General features: G+C 61.6%; 1 protein-coding gene and 1 long non-coding RNA gene across 7 annotated transcripts in view; one reads left to right on the top strand and one right to left on the bottom strand.

Moving 5' to 3' along the window:
- LOC125449040 (zinc finger protein 239-like) overlaps nucleotides 1-20,190 on the top strand; it is a 249,880-nt gene that overhangs the window by 71,879 nt on the left and 157,811 nt on the right. Inside the window, exon 3 of one of the 3 annotated variants that reach the window (XR_009443180.1) lies at nucleotides 12,108-12,160. The exons of the other annotated variants lie outside the window; for them this stretch is intronic. The gene's annotated coding sequence lies outside the window, so the exon portion shown is untranslated. Of the gene's footprint in view, nucleotides 1-12,107; nucleotides 12,161-20,190 lie in introns of those variants that run through there. 3 annotated transcript variants of the gene reach the window in all.
- The window catches only part of LOC132206820 (uncharacterized), a 43,675-nt gene continuing 40,816 nt past the window's right edge, over nucleotides 17,332-20,190 (bottom strand). For 2 of the 4 annotated variants that reach the window (XR_009443183.1, XR_009443182.1), the window contains exons 4-6: nucleotides 19,556-19,615; nucleotides 18,705-19,013; nucleotides 17,332-18,220 (exon numbers count right to left, since the gene is read on the bottom strand). This is a non-coding gene — a long non-coding RNA (uncharacterized LOC132206820). Of the gene's footprint in view, nucleotides 18,221-18,704; nucleotides 19,014-19,555; nucleotides 19,676-20,190 lie in introns of all 4 variants that reach the window. The other 2 variants (XR_009443184.1, XR_009443185.1) reach the window with 2 other exon arrangements.

The following is a 20,190-nucleotide window of genomic DNA, read 5'->3' as shown; positions in this document are numbered from 1 at the left end:
CGCCGTGAGCGGGTCAGGGCTGCGGGGGGCAAGTCGCCGTGAGCGGGTCAGGGCTGCGGGGGGCAAGTCCCCGTGAGCGGGTCAGGGCTGCGGGGGGCAAGTCGCCGTGAGCGCAAAAGGACTGCGGGGGACAAGTTGCCGTGAGCGGGTCAGGGCTGCGGGGGGCAAGTCGCCGTGAGCGGGTCAGGGCTGCGGGGGGCAAGTCGCCGTGAGCGCAAAAGGACTGCGGGGGACAAGTCGCCGTGAGCGGGCCAGGGCTGCGGGGCGCAAGTCGCCGTGAGCGGGTCAGGGCTGCGGGGGGCAAGTCGCCGTGAGCGGATCAGGGCTGCGGGGGGCAAGTCGCCGTGAGCGCAAAAGGACTGCAGGGGACAAGTTGCCGTGAGCGGGTCAGGGCTGCGGGGGCCAAGTCGCCGTGAGCGCAAAAGGACTGCGGGGGACAAGTCGCCGTCAGCAGGTCAGGGCTGCGGGGGGCAAAGTCGCCGTGAGCGGGTCAGGGCTGCGGGGCGCAAGTCGCCGTGAGCGGGTCAGGGCTGCGGGGGGGCAAGTCGCCGTGAGCGCAAAAGGACTGCGGGGGGCAAGTCGCCGTGAGCGGGTCAGGGCTGCGGGGGGCAAGTCGCCGTGAGCGGATCAGGGCTGCGGGGGGGCAAGTCGCCGTGAGCGGATCAGGGCTGCGGGGGGCCAAGTCGCCGTGAGCGGGTCAGGGCTGCGGGGCGCAAGTCGCCATGAGCGGGTCAGGGCTGCGGGGGGCAAGTCGCCGTGAGCGGGTCAGGGCTGCGGGGGGCAAGTCGCCGTGAGCGCAAAAGTACTGCGGGGGACAAGTCGCCGTGAGCGGGTCAGGGCTGCGGGGGCCAAGTCGCCGTGAGCGCAAAAGGACTGCGGGGGACAAGTCGCCGTCAGCGGGTCAGGGCTGCGGGGGGCAAGTCGCCGTGAGCGGGTCAGGGCTGCGGGGGGCAAGTCGCCGTGTGCGGGCAGGGCTGCGGGGGGCAAGTCGCCGTGAGCGGGTCAGGGCTGCGGGGGGCAAGCCGCCGTGAGCGGGTCAGGGCTGCGGGGGGCAAGCCGCCGTGAGCGGGTCAGGGCTGCGGGGGGCAAGTCGCCGTGACCGGGTCAGGGCTGCGGGGGGCAAGTCGCCGTGAGCGGGTCAGGGCTGCGGGGGGCAAGTCGCCGTGAGCGGGTCAGGGCTGCGGGGGGCAAGTCGCCGTGAGCGGGTCAGGGCTGCGGGGGGCAAGTCGCCGTGAGCGGGTCAGGGCTGCGGGGGGCAAGTCGCCGTGAGCGCAAAAGGACTGCAGGGGACAAGTCGCCGTGAGCGGGTCAGGGCTGCGGGGGCCAAGTCGCCGTGAGCGCAAAAGGACTGCGGGGGACAAGTCGCCGTCAGCGGGTCAGGGCTGCGGGGGGCAAGTCGCCGTGAGCGGGTCAGGGCTGCGGGGGGCAAGTCGCCGTGTGCGGGCAGGGCTGCGGGGGGCAAGTCGCCGTGAGCGGGTCAGGGCTGCGGGGGGCAAGCCGCCGTGAGCGGGTCAGGGCTGCGGGGGGCAAGCCGCCGTGAGCGGGTCAGGGCTGCGGGGGGCAAGCCGCCGTCAGCGGGTCAGGGCTGCGGGGGGCAAGCCGCCGTCAGCGGGTCAGGGCTGCGGGGGGCAAGTCGCCGTGAGCGGGTCAGGGCTGCGGGGGCCAAGTCGCCGTGAGCGCAAAAGGACTGCGGGGGACAAGTCGCCGTCAGCGGGTCAGGGCTGCGGGGGGCAAGTCGCCGTGAGCGGGTCAGGGCTGCGGGGGGCAAGTCGCCGTGTGCGGGCAGGGCTGCGGGGGGCAAGTCGCCGTGAGCGGGTCAGGGCTGCGGGGGGCAAGCCGCCGTGAGCGGGTCAGGGCTGCGGGGGGCAAGCCGCCGTGAGCGGGTCAGGGCTGCGGGGGGCAAGCCGCCGTCAGCGGGTCAGGGCTGCGGGGGGCAAGCCGCCGTCAGCGGGTCAGGGCTGCGGGGGGCAAGTCGCCGTGACCGGGTCAGGGCTGCGGGGGGCAAGTCGCCGTGAGCGGGTCAGGGCTGCGGGGGGCAAGTCGCCGTGAGCGGGTCAGGGCTGCGGGGGGCAAGTCGCCGTGAGCGCAAAAGGACTGCGGGGGACAAGTCGCCGTGAGCGGGTCAGGGCTGCGGGGCGCAAGTCGCCGTGAGCGGGTCAGGGCTGCGGGGCACAAGTCGCCGTGAGCGGGTCAGGGCTGCGGGGGGCCAAGTCGCCGTGAGCGGGTCAGGGCTGCGGGGGGCCAAGTCGCCGTGAGCGGGTCAGGGCTGCGGGGCGCCAAGTCGCCGTGAGCGGGTCAGGGCTGCGGGGGGCAAGTAGCCGTGAGCGCAAAAGGACTGCGGGGGACAAGTCGCCGTGAGCGGGCCAGGGCTGCGGGAGGCAAGTCGCCGTGAGCGGGCCAGGGCTGCGGGGGGCAAGTCGCCGTCAGCGGGTCAGGGCTGCGGGGGGCAAGTCGCCGTGAGCGGGTCAGGGCTGCGGGGGGCAAGTCGCCGTGAGCGGGTCAGGGCTGCGGGGGGCAAGTCGCCGTGAGCGGGTCAGGGCTGCGGGGGGCAAGTTGCCGTGAGCGGGTCAGGGCTGCGGGGGGAAGTCACCGTGAGCGGGTCAGGGCTGCGGGGGGCAAGTCGCCGTGAGCGCAAAAGGACTGCGGGGGGCGCAAGTCGCCGTGAGCGCAAAAGGACTGCGGGGGCGCAAGTCGCCGTGAGCGCAAAAGGACTGCGGGGGGCCAAGTCGCCGTGAGCGCAAAAGGACTGCGGGGGGCCAAGTCGCCGTGAGCGCAAAAGGACTGCGGGGGGCAAGTCGCCGTGAGCGGGTCAGGGCTGCGGGGGGCAACTCGCCGTGAGCGCAAAAGGACTGCGGGGGGCAAGTCGCCGTGAGCGCAAAAGGACTGCGGGGGGCCAAGTCGCCGTGAGCGCAAAAGGACTGCGGGGGGCAAGTCGCCGTGAGAGGGTCAGGGCTGCGGGGGGCAACTCGCCGTGAGCGCAAAAGGACTGCGGGGCGCAAGTCGCCGTGAGCGGGTCGGGGCTGCGGGGGACGGTCCCCGTCAACGGGTCGGGCTGCGGGGGACGGTCCCCGTCAGCGGGTCGGGGCTGCGGGGGACGGTCCCCGTCAGCGGGTCGGGGCTGCGGGGGACGGTCCCCGTCAGCGGGTCGGGGCTGCGGGGGACGGTCCCCGTCAGCGGGTCGGGGGCTGCGGGGGGCAAGTCGCCGTGAGCGGGTCAGGGCTGCGGGGGGCAAGTCGCCGTGAGCGGGTCAGGGCTGCGGGGGGCAAGTCGCCGTGAGCGGGTCAGGGCTGCGGGGCGCAAGTCGCCGTGAGCGGGTCAGGGCTGCGGGGGGCAACTCGCCGTGAGCGCAAAAGGACTGCGGGGGGCAAGTCGCCGTGAGCGCCAAAGGACTGCGGGGGGCAAGTCGCCGATGCGGGTCAGGGCTGCGGGGGGCAAGTCGCCGTGAGCGGGTCAGGGCTGCGATGTGCAAGTCGCCGTGAGCGGGTCAGGGCTGCGGGGGGCAAGTCGCCGTGAGCGGATCAGGGCTGCGGGGGAAAAGTCGCCGTGAGCGGGTCAGGGCTGTGCGGGGCAAGTCGCCGTGAGCGGGTCAGGGCTGCGGGGGGCAAGTCGCCGTGAGCGGGTCAGGGCTGCGGGGGGCAAGTCGCCGTGAGCGCAAAAGGACTGCGGGGGGGCAAGTCGCCGTGAGCGCAAAAGGACTGCGGGGGCCAAGTCGCCGTGAGCGCAAAACGACTGCAGGGGACTAGTCGCCGTGAGCGGGTCAGGGCTGCGGGGGCAAAGTCGCCGTGAGCGGGTCAGGGCTGCGGGGGGCAAGTCGCCGTGAGCGCAAAAGGACTGCGGGGGACAAGTCGCCGTGAGCGCAAAAAGACTGCGGGGGACAAGTCGCCGTGAGCGGGCCAGGCTGCGGGAGGCAAGTCGCCGTGAGCGGGTCAGGGCTGCGGGGGGCAAGTCGCCGCGAGCGGGTCAGGGCTGCGGGGGGCAGTCGCCGCGAGCGGGTCAGGGCTGCGGGGGGCAAGTCGCCGCGAGCGGGTCAGGGCTGCGGGGGGCAAGTCGCCAGCGAGCGGGTCAGGGCTGCGGGGGGCAAGTCGCCGCGAGCGGGTCAGGGCTGCGGGGGGCAAGTCGCCGCGAGCGGGTCAGGGCTGCGGGGGGCAAGTCGCCGCGAGCGGGTCAGGGCTGCGGGGGGCAAGTCGCCGCGAGCGGGTCAGGGCTGCGGGGGGCAAGTCGCCGCGAGCGGTCAGGGCTGCGGGGGGCAAGTCGCCGCGAGCGGGTCAGGGCTGCGGGGGGCAAGTCGCCGCGAGCGGGTCAGGGCTGCGGGGGGCAAGTCGCCGCGAGCGGGTCAGGGCTGCGGGGGGCAAGTCGCCGCGAGCGGGTCAGGGCTGCGGGGGGCAAGTCGCCGCGAGCGGGTCAGGGCTGCGGGGGGCAAGTCGCCGCGAGCGGGTCAGGGCTGCGGGGGGCAAGTCGCCGCGAGCGGGTCAGGGCTGCGGGGGGCAAGTCGCCGCGAGCGGGTCAGGGCTGCGGGGGGCAAGTCGCCGCGAGCGGGTCAGGGCTGCGGGGGGCAAGTCGCCGCGAGCGGGTCAGGGCTGCGGGGGGCAAGTCGCCGCGAGCGGGTCAGGGCTGCGGGGGGCAAGTCGCCGCGAGCGGGTCAGGGCTGCGGGGGGCAAGTCGCCGCGAGCGGGTCAGGGCTGCGGGGGGCAAGTCGCCGCGAGCGGGTCAGGGCTGCGGGGGGCAAGTCGCCGCGAGCGGGGTCAGGGCTGCGGGGGGCAAGTCGCCGCGAGCGGGTCAGGGCTGCGGGGGGCAAGTCGCCGCGAGCGGGTCAGGGCTGCGGGGGGCAAGTCGCCGCGAGCGGGTCAGGGCTGCGGGGGGCAAGTCGCCGCGAGCGGGTCAGGGCTGCGGGGGGCAAGTCGCCGCGAGCGGGTCAGGGCTGCGGGGGGCAAGTCGCCGCGAGCGGGTCAGGGCTGCGGGGGGCAAGTCGCCGCGAGCGGGTCAGGGCTGCGGGGGGCAAGTCGCCGCGAGCGGGTCAGGCTGCGGGGGGCAAGTCGCCGCGAGCGGGTCAGGGCTGCGGGGGGCAAGTCGCCGCGAGCGGGTCAGGGCTGCGGGGGGCAAGTCGCCGCGAGCGGGTCAGGGCTGCGGGGGGCAAGTCGCCGCGAGCGGGTCAGGGCTGCGGGGGCAAGTCGCCGCGAGCGGGTCAGGGCTGCGGGGGCAAGTCGCCGCGAGCGGGTCAGGGCTGCGGGGGGCAAGTCGCCGCGAGCGGGTCAGGGCTGCGGGGGGCAAGTCGCCGCGAGCGGGTCAGGGCTGCGGGGGCAAGTCGCCGCGAGCGGGTCAGGGCTGCGGGGGGCAAGTCGCCGCGAGCGGGTCAGGGCTGCGGGGGGCAAGTCGCCGCGAGCGGGTCAGGGCTGCGGGGGGCAAGTCGCCGCGAGCGGGTCAGGGCTGCGGGGGGCAAGTCGCCGCGAGCGGGTCAGGGCTGCGGGGGGCAAGTCGCCGCGAGCGGGTCAGGGCTGCGGGGGGCAAGTCGCCGCGAGCGGGTCAGGGCTGCGGGGGGCAAGTCGCCGCGAGCGGTCAGGGCTGCGGGGGCAAGTCGCCGCGAGCGGTCAGGGCTGCGGGGGGCAAGTCGCCGCGAGCGGGTCAGGGCTGCGGGGGGCAAGTCGCCGCGAGCGGGTCAGGGCTGCGGGGGGCAAGTCGCCGCGAGCGGGTCAGGGCTGCGGGGGGCAAGTCGCCGCGAGCGGGTCAGGGCTGCGGGGGGCAAGTCGCCGCGAGCGGGTCAGGGCTGCGGGGGGCAAGTCGCCGCGAGCGGGTCAGGGCTGCGGGGGGCAAGTCGCCGCGAGCGGGTCAGGGCTGCGGGGGGGCAAGTCGCCGCGAGCGGGTCAGGGCTGCGGGGGGCAAGTCGCCGCGAGCGGGTCAGGGCTGCGGGGGGCAAGTCGCCGCGAGCGGGTCAGGGCTGCGGGGGCAAGTCGCCGCGAGCGGGTCAGGGCTGCGGGGGGCAAGTCGCCGCGAGCGGGTCAGGGCTGCGGGGGGCAAGTCGCCGCGAGCGGGTCAGGGCTGCCGGGGGCAAGTCGCCGCGAGCGGGCCAGGGCTGCGGGGGGCAAGTCGCCGCGAGCGGGCCAGGGCTGCGGGGGGCAAGTCGCCGCGAGCGCGTCAGGGCTGCGGGGGGCAAGTCGCCGCGAGCGGGTCAGGGCTGCGGGGGGCAAGTCGCCGCGAGCGCGTCAGGGCTGTGCGGGGCAAGTCGCCGTGAGCGCAAAAGGACTGCGGGGGGGCGCAAGTCGCCGTGAGCGGGTCAGGGCTGCGGGGCGCCAAGTCGCCGTGAGCGGGTCAGGGCTGCGGGGGGCAAGTCGCCGTGAGCGGGTCAGGGCTGCGGGGGCAAGTCGCCGTGAGCGGGTCAGGGCTGCGGGGGCAAGTCGCCGTGAGCGCAAAAGGACTGCGGGGGACAAGTCGCCGTGAGCGGATCAGGGCTGCGGGGGAAAAGTCGCCGTGAGCGGGTCAGGGCTGTGCGGGGCAAGTCGCCGCGAGCGGGTCAGGGCTGCGGGGGGCAAGTCGCCGCGAGCGGGTCAGGGCTGCGGGGGGCAAGTCGCCGCGAGCGCAAAAGGACTGCGGGGGACAAGTCGCCGTGAGCGCAAAAGGACTGCGGGGGACAAGTCGCCGTGAGCGGGCCAGGGCTGCGGGAGGCAAGTCGCCCTGAGCGCGTCAGGGCTGCGGGGGGCAAGTCGCCGTGAGCGGGTCAGGGCTGCGGGGGGAAGTCGCCGTGAGCGGGTCAGGGCTGCGGGGGGCAAGTCGCCGTGAGCGCAAAAGGACTGCGGGGGGGCGCAAGTCGCCGTGAGCGCAAAAGGACTGCGGGGGGCCAAGTCGCCGTGAGCGGGTCAGGGCTGCGGGGGGCAAGTCGCCGTGAGCGGGTCAGGGCTGCGGGGGGCAACTCGCCGTGAGCGCAAAAGGACTGCGGGGGGCAAGTCGCCGTGAGCGCCAAAGGACTGCGGGGGGCAAGTCGCCGTGAGCGCCAAAGGACTGCGGGGGGCAAGTCGCCGTGAGCGCAAAAGGACTGCGGGGGCCAAGTCGCCGTGAGCGCAAAAGGACTGCGGGGGGCCAAGTCGCCGTGAGCGCAAAAGGACTGCGGGGGGCCAAGTCGCCGTGAGCGCAAAAGGACTGCGGGGGGCCAAGTCGCCGTGAGCGCGAAAGGACTGCGGGGGCCAAGTCGCCGTGAGCGGGTCGGGGCTGCGGGGCGCAAGTCGCCATGAGCGGGTCGGGGCTGCGGGGGACGGTCCCCGTCAACGGGTCGGGGCTGCGGGGGACGGTCCCCGTCAACGGGTCGGGGCTGCGGGGGACGGTCCCCGTCAGCGGGTCGGGGCTGCGGGGGACGGTCCCCGTCAGCGGGTCGGGGCTGCGGGGGACGGTCCCCGTCAGCGGGTCGGGGCTGCGGGGGACGGTCCCCGTCAGCGGGTCGGGGCTGCGGGGGACGGTCCCCGTCTGCGGGTCGGGGCTGCGGGGGACGGTCCCCGTCAGCGGGTCGGGGCTGCGGGGGGCAGGTCGCCGTGAGCGGGTCAGGGCTGCGGGGGGCAGGTCGCCGTGAGCGGGTCAGGGCTGCGGGGGGCAGGTCGCCGTGAGCGGGTCAGGGCTGCGGGGGGCAGGTCGCCGTGAGCGGGTCAGGGCTGCGGGGGGCAGGTCGCCGTGAGCGGGTCAGGGCTGCGGGGGGCAGGTCGCCGTGAGCGGGTCAGGGCTGCGGGGGGCAGGTCGCCGTGAGCGGGTCAGGGCTGCGGGGGGCAGGTCGCAGTGAGCGCGACAGGGCTGCGGGGGCCCGGCCCCCGGCCCCCGGCCCCCGCCAGCGGGAGGGGGCTGCGGGGGCCCGGCCCCCGGCCCCCCGCCAGCGGGAGGGGGCTGCGGGGGGCCGGCCCCCGCCAGCGGGTCAGGGCAGCGGGGGGCCGGCCCCCGCCAGCGGGTCAGGGCTGCGGGGGCCCGGCCCCCGCCAGCGGGTCAGGGCTGCGGGGGGCCGGCCCCCGCCAGCGGGTCAGGGCTGCGGGGGGCCGGCCCCCGCCTGCGGGTCAGGGCTGCGGGGGGCCGGCCCCCGCCTGCGGGTCAGGGCTGCGGGGGCCCGGTCCCCGCCAGCGGGTCAGGGCTGCGGGGGGCCGGTCCCCGCCAGCGGGTCAGGGCTGCGGGGGGCCGGTCCCCGCCAGCGGGTCAGGGCTGCGGGGGGCCGGTCCCCGCCAGAGGGGGGGGCCTGCGGGGGCCGGTCCCCCGTGAGCGGAAGAGGACTGCGGGGGCCAGTCCCCGTGAGCGGGTCAGGGCTGCAGCGGACAGTCCCTGTGAGCGGGACAGGGCTGCGGGGGCCAGTCCCTGTGAGCTGCTCAGGGCTACGGGGGACAGTCCCTGTCAGCGGCTCAGGGCTGCGGGGGACGGTCCCTGTCAGCGGGTCAGGGCTGCGGGGGACGGTCCCTGTCAGCGGGTCAGGGCTGCGGGGGACGGTCCCTGTCAGCGGGTCACGGCTGCGGGGGACGGTCCCTGTCAGCGGGTCAGGGCTGTGGGGGACAGTCCCTGTCAGCAGGTCAGGGCTGCGGGGGCCAGTCCCTGTGAGCAGTTCAGGGCTGCGGTGGCAAATAGCTGTCAGCAGGTCAGGGCTGCGGGGTACAGACCCTGTGACCGGGTGAGGGGTGCGGGTGACAGTCCCTGTGAGCGGGTGTGGGCTGCGGTGGCAAATAGCTGTCAGCGGGACGGGGCTGCGGGGGCCATTCCCTGTGAGCGGGACAGGGCTGCGGGGGCAAATTGCTGTCAGCGGTTAAGGGGTGCGGGGGCAAATAGCTATCAGGGGGTCAGGGCTGCGGGGGCCAGTCCCTTTGAGTGGGTCAGGGCTGCGGTGGCACACAGCTGTCAGCGGGCCAGGGCTGCGGGGGACGATCCTTGTGAGCGGGTCAGGGCTGCGGGGGCCAGTCCATGTCAGCGGGACAGGGCTGCGGGGGCCAGTCCCTGTCAGCGGGTCAGGGCTGCGGGCGACAGACCCTGTGAGCGGTTCAGGCCTGCAGGGGCCCAGTGGTCAGCAGATGCCCTCTCTGAGTAACTACACTGTTTTGAAGGCGAGAGGTCCAATGATATCAGTTAAGCCAACCTTGTTTTTCTATTGTCTACTTCTGACATATGCGCAAACGGACAACCTCACTCTCCTGCAAAGCTGCAGAATGAACAATGCTGCAATATTTGTCAACTCCCAAATGGGCATTGATACATTCGTAAATCTCACATCAATAAACTTACCGCTTAAGGTTCTCGCCTTCTTGAACTGTTTGTACTAGTAATTAACTCAAACGAGGATGTTTGGCAAAGTGTTTCTTTGATCTGAACTTATTTTTCAGCACCTTGCTGAAATCACGCACATCTTCACCTGATGTTATCTAAAAATGTAAAATAAATCAAATTTAGTTAAGAATTAATAATGAACCAATCTACTCAACTCACTCTATAACCCATGCTATCGCTGCGAAATGTCTCTGAGGATGTAAAATTAAAGAGTCTGCAATTCTGAGGGAAAATGTCGCTATCTTTCTGTAAGATTATGATAAAGGTTAGATATGTCTGAATGTGAGTTTCGAACAATTAAGCTGGAGTTTCATAGAGTCATACAGCATGAAAAAAGATCCTTTGGTCCAACCAGTCTATGCTGATCACAATCCCAAACTGAACTAGTTCCACCTGCCTGTGCTTGGCCCATATCTTTCCAAACATTTCTATCATATTTCTATCTTCTGGCTACAACATCACCTGAACAGAATTCTCCATCTTGTGATCAAATACTAAAACTATACAATGAACTCATTTCAAATGATACACAGATCCAGGATTCACATTAGTGGCCTTTCTGGGTGAATTGCTAATTATTTTAACAATACTGCATTTTTTGTCCAATTATGCCATGTATAATTACTGATCCAAAATTCATCTCATTGGGTTTCATTTGTTTGGTTTTTTGTATTGATATATAGATGAGATCAATACATTGGTGAGAAATTATCTTGGTTTGCAGATTCAAAGTCACTGTAGTCCCAGACGGGACCACAGGACTGCTCTCACAGTAGACAGAGAGATAACTGGAAGTGGGTTAAATTGAAGGTTGCCACACCTCAGATGAGGAGACAGGTTGAGAAGGACACTCCTTCATAGTAACTTCAGACGGTGTAGGATTCCATGCTGTTGGTATCACTCTGAATTACAAACCAGCCAACTGAGCTAACTGGCTCCAGGCAAAATATACAATCAGTTTGGGTAGAGATATGAACGCCAAAGGAAAGTCGTCACAGCTGTGACAGTTTCAGATTCATACATCCCCTGACAGAAGATACAGTCCAGGAGAGCATACAGTCTATAGACCAAGAGGTAATCGGATCTTGTAAGAAAGATGTTACAATAAACTGCGAATCCAATTGGCACAGGTCGCCTGGAGGATTCTTGTTATATTCACGGGATGTGGATGTGGCTGGCTAAGCCCAATTATGAGGAACGGATGGCTGGAGGGGAGGCGGAACGGATGGCTGGAGGGGAGGCGGAACGGATGGCTGGAGGGGAGGCGGAACGGATGGCTGGAGGGGAGGCGGAACGGATGGCTGGAGGGGAGGCGGAACGGATGGCTGGAGGGGAGGCGGAACGGATGGCTGGAGGGGAGGCGGAACGGATGGCTGGAGGGGAGGCGGAACGGATGGCTGGAGGGGAGGCGGAACGGATGGCTGGAGGGGAGGCGGAACGGATGGCTGGAGGGGAGGCGGAACGGATGGCTGGAGGGGAGGCGGAACGGATGGCTGGAGGGGAGGCGGAACGGATGGCTGGAGGGGAGGCGGAACGGATGGCTGGAGGGGAGGCGGAACGGATGGCTGGAGGGGAGGCGGAACGGATGGCTGGAGGGGAGGCGGAACGGATGGCTGGAGGGGAGGCGGAACGGATGGCTGGAGGGGAGGCGGAGCGGATGGCTGGAGGGGAGGCGGAACGGATGGCTGGGGGGGTGGCGGAACGGATGGCTGGGGGGGTGGCGGAACGGATGGCTGGGGGGGTGGCGGAACGGATGGGTGGGGGGGTGGCGGAACGGATGGCTGGAGGGGTGGCGGAACGGATGGCTGGAGGGGTGGCGGAACGGATGGCTGGAGGGAGGGGCAGATGGCTGGAGGAGGCGGGGGGGAAAGGAGCAGGACGAGGGGGGGGGGAAGGAGGGCGGGGGGGAAAGGAGCAGGACGAGGGGGCGGGAAGGGGCAGGACGAGGGGGCGGGAAGGGGCAGGACGAGGGGGCGGGAAGGGGCAGGACGAGGGGGCGGGAAGGGGCAGGACGAGGGGGCGGGAAGGGGCAGGACGAGGGGGCGGGAAGGGGCAGGACGAGGGGGGGGGAAGGGGCAGGACGAGGGGGGGGGAAGGGGCAGGACGAGGGGGGGGAAGGGGCAGGACGGGGGGGGGAAGGGGCAGGACGGGGGGGGAAGGGGCAGGACGGCGGGGGGAAGGGGCAGGACGAGGGGGGGGGAAGGGGCAGGACGAGGGGGGGGAAGGGGCAGGACGAGGGGGGGGAAGGGGCAGGACGGGGGGGGAAGGGGCAGGACGGGGGGGGGAAGGGGCAGGACGGGGGGGGGGGAAGGGGCAGGACGAGGGGGGGGGAAGGGGCAGGACGAGGGGGGGGGAAGGGGCAGGACGAGGGGGGGGGAAGGGGCAGGACGAGGGGGGGAAGGGGCAGGACGAGGGGGGGGGAAGGGGCAGGACGAGGGGGGGGGAAGGGGCAGGACGAGGGGGGGGGAAGGGGCAGGACGAGGGGGGGGAAGGGGCAGGACGAGGGGGGGGGAAGGGGCAGGACGGGGGGGGAAGGGGCAGGACGGGGGGGGGGATGGGGCAGGACGGGGGGGGGGGAAGGGGCAGGACGAGGGGGGGGGAAGGGGCAGGACGAGGGGAGGGGGGGGGGGGAAAGGGAGATGACCACAGCAGACAGGCTGACAACACCTCAACACCCAGAATATTCAGACCCTAGATAAGCGTTTCTCCCTGCGACTCCTGAAACAGACTCTCGCAGCCATGCGCTGGCACCTCCACACACTGCAATCCAGCCTGCCCCAGCTCAGAGCCTCCCTCTCCCAGACCTGCTCAGGACCCCTGCTGTTTTTTATCCTCCGCAGGATCCACAGACTGAACACCCAGTTCCACTCAGCTTTACTGGACACCAAAAATCCGAAGTACAACCAACTCACGGGCCCCGGCCTCCCACAAGAGGATTCCTGCGCCTCCCAAATCCCGAGTCTGTACCAGTCCCGCCGCCGTTGACCATGAAAACACGGCCGGAGACCCCACCGATGATGTCACATCCGCCTCCGCCGGCCACACCACTTCCGGAACCGCTGCCGCAATCACCACCTCCATTTCCGCCCTCCCCGACACTCCAACCGCTGACGGAACCCCGCCCACAGCCGACGACCTCATCGCTCCGCCCACAACCTCCACAGCCAGCAACCCCAGCAACTGCCCCATCAAACCCCACACCCATTCCCGTCCCATGGTGTCTCTCCACAAACCCACCTCCGGGTGGAAATGCAAACACAAGTTGCTGGAAATGCTCAGCATCTGTGAAGACAAAGTCCCGAGGTAGCGTTTTGGGTGCGATGACCCTTTCCCTCAGAGCTCCGGCTCGAAATGCTCCAGCCTCTGAGACAGGGTCCCCTTGAGGTTGGAGAGCTGCGGCTCCATCTCGGCTGTTCGCTTGGCATCAGGAGCTCCCCTCAGCCCCTGGAAGGGGTATGATCACCCCCTAACCTTATACTGACAGTGGTTGTGTCCTTCCCTCATCCCCGGGAGCGCCTCCTGCCTTCTCACCTTGTCGCGCGGGTGCTATTCGACTACGGAGGGCTGTGCGATAAAGATACTACTTCCCACAGCAGCAGGGGGAGGGGGCATCCCTTCACACCCCCTCCGATCCAATCTTGTGGCAATGGCTGTTCGGCTGCAGAAAGCGGCGCTGCCCGTGACCCCAAACCTCCCTACAACACCCCTCTCCTAATCCGACCCTTTTGCAGTAGCTGTCGGCCACTCAGCCACTGGGCTGTACAATAGTGACTCTCCCCATGTCCACTCACTTCCAGGACGGCTATCCTCCAACCCCGACCCCTTCCCATCCGCCTCCTTCCCTTTACCATGTGGTACCAGAGCTGCAGGCTGGTCGGCTACGGAAACCCGCGCAAGGCTGGATAATAGACACCCTCCCAATGTCCCCAGCCTTCCCCTCACCCGGGGAGGGGAATTCTCACCCCCAAAACATCCATTCCCAATCCCTCGCTTTGGGATAGGAGCGGCGCAGGATGTGAAACAGGGACCGTGCTCATGTCCCCAATCCTCCCTTCACCCCAAACCACCACCCCCAGCTTACCTTGCAGTAGGAGATAGTTGTAGGCTGCTCAGCTACGGAAGGCGTCGCGGACCCGCAGCCGGGTGCTCGGGGAGCGCGGGCTCGGTGCCAGGCAGCTGTGCCCAGGCGCCGGGCGAAGGGCCTTCTCCCACCTTGGATCCCCGCTCCCAGCACAGGCGGCGCAGGGCCGAGCCACTGAGCAGCGAGCGCTCCAGCAGCCTGGATGCCTGCTCCCAGCCCGGTGGTCATGCTGGAGGCCGCTGGAGAACAGGAGGTTGTAGGGGTACGGGAGCGTGGTGCGATGATCCCCGCTGCCGAACAGCTGGGTCCTCAGAACCTTCCCGGGAAAAGGGATCCAGACAGCGGACTCGTCGCCGAGGGAAAGGCATGAGTAGGAACAGGAGAGGAAGGGGATTTACTGAGAGGGAGAAAGAGACTGTGTGTGTGTGTGTGTGTGTGTGTGTGTGTGTGTGTGAGAAAGAGAGAGAGAGAGAGGATTAGAAATGCAGTCTGATTGCGGATGGGGTTGGGTTTAAATAGAGATTTTTAAACTTCGTTCAAAAAACTCACAACGCTCCCTGCTGAGCGGGTGGAGTGGCTCGGATAGAGAGGAAGAGAGAAACGGGGAGGGCGGGGGAAGAGGGGACAGAGAGAGGTTCACAGGGAGAGGTGGAGAGACAGGGGAGAGAGAACGGCAGAAGCACACACAGACGGAGCCAGATACAAGACGAGAGATAGAGAGGGGCGCACACATAGACCAAAGAGACAGAGTGAAAGAGGAGAGAGGAGAGAGACAGAAGTGCACAGCAAGGTGGCAGAGACAAGACGACAGAGAGAGACGGAGACATAGAGTGAGGCACACACAGAGAGATGGAGAGACAGAGATTGTGTGTGTCGTGGGGGGTGGGTTTGGAGAAAATGGGAGAGAGAGAGAGAGAGACAGAGTCGTCGAGTTGCACAGGAGGGAAACAGACCCTTCAGTCCAACTCCTCCAGGCCGACCAGATACCGTAACTGACTAGTTCTGTTTGCCAGCCTGGAGCCCATATCCCTCCAGCCCCTTCCTATTCATGTGTCCCTGCAGGTGACTTCTCAATACTGTGAGTATAACAGCCTCTGTCACTCCTCTGGCAGTTCATGCCACACACAAACTACACTCGGGAGAACACGTTGGCGCCAAATCCCTCTCCCATCCTCTGAGAAAAGGAACCGGAAATGACATCACCAACCCGAGGAAACCGGAACACTTAAAGAGAGGGCGGGACCTAACTCCAGCGCTTCCCCGGATGCTCCCTGATGATTTTACCCGGAATGGTGCCGAAACGTCTGCAAACTAACCTTCCAGCTCAGTGAGCAATCTTACATCCAGAAGCTCAACCCTGAGCTACAAATCTTCTCAAAACTCGATAATGCTTTGCCACTTGATTAACAGATGCATCCTATTTTCTAAAAAAAAATAAACTTTTTTTGCTGGATGTATGACTGACTGACCAGTGTTTATTGTCCTTCCTTAACTGAGCCTTGGGAGCTCTGCAGCCCAATGGTATCAACGTGGATTTCACAAGCTCCAAAATGTCCCCTCCCACCACTGCATCCCAAAACCAGCCCAGCTCGTCCCCTAATCTGTTCTTCCTCTGACCGATCCCCTCCTCCCAGCTCAAGCCAAACCCCCATTCCCGACCTCCAAACCTCTTCCCACCCGCTCGAGCTGTCCGTCCTCCCCACACTGACCTATCCCCTCCCTACCTCCACACCCACACTCACCTCTACTGGCTTCATGTCCGCCCCTTTTACTTAAGACCAGAAGACATCGGAGTGGAAGTAGGGCCATTCGGCCCATCAAGTCCACTCCACCATTTAAATCACGGCTCAGGGGCATTTCACCTCCACTTCCCAGAACTCTCCCCGTTGCCCTTGATTCCTCGTGAGATCAAGAATTTGTCGATCTCTGCCTCGAAGGCATCCAACGTCCTGGCCCCGACTGCACTCCGTGGCAATGATTTCCACAAGCCCGCCACTCTCTGGCTTTACAATTGTCATCTCATTTCCGTTTCAAATTTACCCCCTCTAATTTTAAGGCTGTGCCCACGGGTCCTAGTCTCCCGACCTCACGGAAACAACTTCCTAGCGCCCACCCCTTCCGAGGCAGACATTATGTTGTAAGTTTCTATTAGATCTCCCCTCAACCTTCTAAACTCTGATGAGTACAATCCCAGGATCCTTAGCCGTTCATCATATGTCAAACCTACCACTCCAGGGATCATCCGTGTGAATCTCCGCTGGACACGCTCCAGGGCTAGTATGTCCTTTCTGAGGTGTGGGGCTCAAAATTGGACACAGTATTCTAAATGGGGCCTAACTAGAGCTTTATAAAGCCTCAGAAGCACATCGCTGCTTTTATATTCCAACCCTTTTTGAGATAAACAACAACATTACATTCGTTTTCTTAATCACGGGCTCTACCTGCAAGTTAACTTGCAGAGAATCCTGGACCAACACTTCCAGATCCCTGTGTACTTCTGCTTTACGAATTTTCTCACCATTTAGAAAATAGTCCATGCCTGCATTCCTTTTTCCAAAGTGCAAAACCTCACATTTACTCACGATGAATTTCATCAGCCACTTCCTGGACCACTCTCCTCAACTGTCTAAATCTTTTTGCAGCTTCCCCACCTCCTCAGTACGACCTGCCTGTCCACCAATCTTCATATCATCGGCAAACTTCGCCAGAATGCCCCCGGTCACTTCATCCAGATCATTAATATATAAGGTGAACAGCTGCGGCCCCAACACTGAACCCTGCGGGACACCGTTCGTCACCGGTTGCCATTCCGAAAAAAGAGCCTTTTAGCCCAACTCCCTGCCTTCTGTCAGCCACTCCTCAATCCAAGCCAGTAGCTCACCTCGAACACCATGGGCCCTCACCTTGCTCAGCAGCCTCCAGTGAGACACTTATGAAAGGCCTTTTGGAAGTATTGATAGATAACATCCACTGGGTTTCCCTGGTCTAACATACTTGTTACCTCTTCAAAGAATTCTAACAGGTTTGGCAGGCACGACCTCCCCTTACTAAATTGCTGACTTGTTCTAATCTGACCCTGCACTTCCAGGAATTTACAAATCTCAACTTTGACAATGGATTCAAGGATTTTACCAACGACCGAGGTTAGGCTAATCAGCCTGTAATTTTCCATCTTTTGCCTTGATCCTTTCTTAAACAAGGGGGTTACAACAGCAATTTTCCAATCATCTGGGACTTGCCCTGACTCCAGTGACTTGTGAAAGATCACAACCAAAGCCTCTGCTATTTCCTCAGCCACCTTCCTCAGAACTCTAGGATGTAGCCCATCGGGGACAGGAGATTTAGCAATTTTTAGACCTTTTAGCTTTTCTAGCACTTTCTCTTTTGTAATGCCTACCGTACTCAACTTTTCCCCCTGACTCTCCCTAATTGTTGGCATACTACTCATGTCTTCCACTGTGAAGACTGATGCAAAGTACTTATGAAGTCCTTCAGCTACTTCCTTATCTCCCATCACTAGCCTTCCAGCATCAATTTGGAGCGGCCCAGTGTCTACTTTTGCCTCACCTTTGTTTCTTATGTATTGAAAGGAGCTGTTACTATGATTTCTGATATGACTAGCTAGCCTACCTTCATATTTGATCCTGTCCTTCCTTATTGCTCGTCTGTCTCCTCTGCACCTATCTTCTCCTCTATCCATCTTCAATCTGCCTTCCCCCTCTCCTAATTTCTTTCACAACCCTCTCCTCCTCCCTCTTTTCTGATGAAGGGTCTAGGCCCGAAACGTCAACTTTTGTGCTCCTGAGATGCTGCTTGGCCTGCTGTGTTCATCCAGCTCCACACTTGGTTATCTTGGATTCTCCAGCATCTGCAGTTCCCATTATCACTGATGCCAATTGTTTTTATTTTGTGGACAGCTGCTATTAATACCAAACCAAACAAAAGCTTCATTTGTCCTTGTCAAAATTGGTAATCGCCCTTGATCTGCAAAGTGAACAAGTACCCACTTGCCTGTGACTCTCAGATGGATTTCTTTCCGATTTATTTATTCTTTAATGAGACATAGCTGTTGCTGATTGTCCAGCATGAGCTGACTTCTTGAACAGCTTCATGTTGCTGTACAGAGACCCACAATGCTGTTCCAAAAGAGATAACGAAGATTGACTCAGTAACAACCATTCATTTCCAAATAAGTTTGTGAGTAGCTTGGAGGTGATTTTCACTGGAGTTAGTGCTACCACATCTGATGTCCTTGCCCTTGAAGATGAGTTTTCAAAGTCTGGAAAGGTATGTCTAAGAATAGTTGGAAAAAAATGTGGCTGTGCATCTTGTACAGGGACACAAATTGGCTGTGGAGAGAATGGATATGGTGCCAATCAAGGGGCTGCTTTGGCCTAGACTCAAGATTGTTTTCAGTGTTGTTGGATCTGCACCGTCATTGACACACCTCTGACTTGAGAATTGGAGGAGGGCTGCAGGCTTCGGAGTGTCAGCAGTTTCTACATCAAATCGCAGAGTCATCTTGCTTTGTTCCTTTGTCTGTTAGTCTGTGGTCCCAAGTGATATCTAAAACCAGGTCAACTTTCTTGTGAGCTTGTTATTCTAAACTTAAAATTTATGTTGAATATCAGAAGGAATTTTTTTTAGTGACTCCATTCTGCAATCATGTCGATCTGAAAATGTTAACTGCATTAATTAATACGAAGCAGAAACAGACTTTGTAGTAAATGGTTTGACGATTTTCTGTATCTGGAACATCCCTCTTCCTTCTTGAACGAAGATCGTACCAACCTATGGTACCAAACTGTGAGTCAAATGGACGGGACTTGTGATCTTTAAATTCCTCATCAAAATTAGTGGAATCGTATGGTTCTGTGCAATAAAAGAGAAAGAATAAACAGGTTTCCCACAATTTTGCTGATGTTTATGAACAGAATGCGCAAATTCAACAGTTTGCGCTGGCATGTCTGCTTCCCCCAGCCTGTTTAAACTGTTCCATTCAATGTGAAATTTGTGATAAGTTTTAGCACACAGGTCTGTTTCATCTGTGCCACCGCCTTCAGAGTGTATTCAATTCTATTAGACATACATGCTTTCCCCCTTTTTCTGTAATACATTCCTTGAAGTGTTCAATGATATTTGGATTTTAAATCTTATCGTCATATTCTTTTGATTCTCAATCATCACTGAATCTGATGTCACCGCCATTCCATGCAGTGCACAGCACGTCAAACAGGAATCAACTGGCATATCCAAATTTTAATTTGAGTTTAGTGCTGCACAAATATATTACTTTTTAAAAAATTATATTCGAGTCAACATTAACATTTCATTCCCTGACTCCGGGTGAACTTACTTTTAAACTCCAAATTTTCCTTCGCTATTAAGGGAGAGGTGAGCCTTTTTCCAAGCACCGAAAGTCTCCACTCGTTTATGCTAAAACTTGAGGAACTGTAAGTTTCACAAATATGTTCCTAATCAACACTAATTCCGATTGAAGCAGTATTCAGCCACATTTATTCAACTAGACAGCAGAAATGGTCAAGATTTTAAAAGCAAGTAAGTATTTTGAAGAGGAGTCATTCTTCGAACTAAATTCCATTTTGGTGTGTGAGAGTCCATAGGTTCCTCACTCTCAACGAACCATTCAACTGTCATGCAATTACTGAAACACACAGACAAAAAACATCAATGTTAACAGTCACTAAGATTTTGAGAGTGATTTGGAATTCGTACTCAATACCCCCTGGGGAAAATCTGTTCCAATCTGGATAGTACTCACTTATTACCGTCCCACCGATCTTCCCCAGTACCTCCTCCCCCTCCACGCTATTTGTTTCTGAGCTCCCTTCCACCCTCCATTTCTCAGGAAGGGTCCTGACCCAAAACCTCAACTTTCTTGAGCCTCTGATGCTGCCTGCCCTGCTGTGTTCCTCCAGCTCCACAATGTGTTATCTCAGACACCAACACTGGCAGTTCTGACGATCTGAATAACTCATTCTCACCTTGTAACAAGTGATTTATAGTCATTTTCTTTTCAGATTACACATGTACATGTATATACATAAATATACATATTGCACTTTTATGCCTGAACCACTAACCTAGAGGATATTTTAAAATAGTCTCTTCAAATCTGCATGAAAGAGAAATCATCAAGGTCATAACTTTCATTTGAGGAATAACTCGAACATTCAAAGTACTCACAGTCAGTGTCCCATTTCCTTGACTCGTCAATTTGATGTGAATCTTTCTTCCAAGTAGAAACTATAACAGCAATTATATTTTATCATCAAACTCTTCATTGCATCACCAATATTTCCTTGTCTGTTTGAAATGTAAGATCATGAAATAATCATGGACAGATTGGCCAACAGTGTAATTTAATGTGTGTTATGGCAACTGAAAATCACAACCATTGAAAAGTGTTCTTTAAAATGCTGTTATCATACAACAGAGTACGTTTTGAGATGCAGTGATGAATATAATTCCTGACATGCAAATAATATATGCTTAATTAATTCCAAAGAATAACTTGACAATTAAAAAGAAGCTAAGAATCTCTTTACATCGTGATGTTTGTCAGATTGCTACCAGTCAATGGAAATCGTTCAGAACGATTATTTATTTCCAGATGAAAAGGAAGGGTACACATTTCATTTTTACATCTTATCCAAGACAGAAAAAAAAACACCTTTATGAATGCATTGTCAAACAATAAGACTCACTAAAAATGTCATTTGGCCCATTGAATTTCCTCCACCATTCGGTGAGATCATGGTTGATCTCATTACATTTATTATTATACAACATTTTGACCAAACCCTCCTTCTACCTAATAC

The sequence above is a fragment of the Stegostoma tigrinum genome, chromosome 43 (assembly GCF_030684315.1).
Source record: "Stegostoma tigrinum isolate sSteTig4 chromosome 43, sSteTig4.hap1, whole genome shotgun sequence".
Taxonomy (NCBI): domain Eukaryota; kingdom Metazoa; phylum Chordata; class Chondrichthyes; order Orectolobiformes; family Stegostomatidae; genus Stegostoma; species Stegostoma tigrinum.
Note: the sequence above shows the minus strand (reverse complement) of the source record. Positions and strands in the feature narration are given on the sequence as shown.